Genomic DNA, 976 nt, shown 5'->3' with positions numbered 1-976 from the left:
TCAGACAGTGGTCTCAGGTACAGGGGGATGATGTTCGTTCTTTTGTCTTGTCGTGATGTTGTTCTTCGGGATTTTCACCATTCCTGGCTTGCCGTTCATCTAGGTAGTACGAAAATGTATCACAATTTGAGACGACAATTTTGGTGAAAAGGTATGAAGCGAGATGTTTCTTAGTTTGTGGCTAAATGCCTTACTTGTCAGTAAGTGAAGACAGAGCATTAGAGACCAGCGGGTTTGTTGCAACCACTACCAGTGGCAAAATGGAAGTGGGAGCACATCACCATAGATTTCGTGACAGGACTTCCGAGAACCCAGGTTGAGAATGACTTTGTTTAGGTCATAGTTGACAAGTTGACTAAGACGATTCACTTTTTGCCTATGGCAGTGACAGATGACGCAAAGAGACTTAGTGGATTGTATGTGAGGCAGATTGTTTCGGATAGGGATCCTTGGTTCACGTCTAGCAGGGTTTTTAGGAAGCTCTTGACACGGGGCTTCATTTCAGCATGACATTTTATCCTCAAACTGATGGTCAGTCAGAGCGTACCCTTCAAATATTGAAGGATATGCTACGGGCTTGCATTTTGGATTTTGGGGGTAGTTGGGAGGACTACTTGCCTTTGGTTGAGTTTGTTTACAACAATAGTTACCACGCTAGTAATGGCATGGCACCTTCTGAGGCGTTGTGTGGAAGACCTTGCAGATCTCCAGTTTGTTGGATCGAGGTAGGTGATACAGTCGCCTTAGGTCCCGACATTGTCATTGAGACTATAGCAAAAATCAAATTGATTCAACAGTGGTTGTCGACAACTCAGAGTAGACAGAAGAGTTTTGCTGACAGGAGGAGGAGATCCGTGTCTTTTAAGGTAGGAAACCACGTTTTTTTCAAGATTTCTCCACACAAGGGGCTTATTAAATTTCGAAAGAGTGGCAAATTATCTCCTAAGTTCATTGGACCGTTTGAGATTTTGGACTG

The sequence above is a fragment of the Cornus florida genome, unplaced genomic scaffold (genome assembly GCF_030987335.1).
Source record: "Cornus florida cultivar Cherokee Brave unplaced genomic scaffold, ASM3098733v1 CherokeeBrave_3.0.0_Hap2_Chr02, whole genome shotgun sequence".
NCBI classification, from domain to species: domain Eukaryota; kingdom Viridiplantae; phylum Streptophyta; class Magnoliopsida; order Cornales; family Cornaceae; genus Cornus; species Cornus florida.
Note: the sequence above shows the minus strand (reverse complement) of the source record.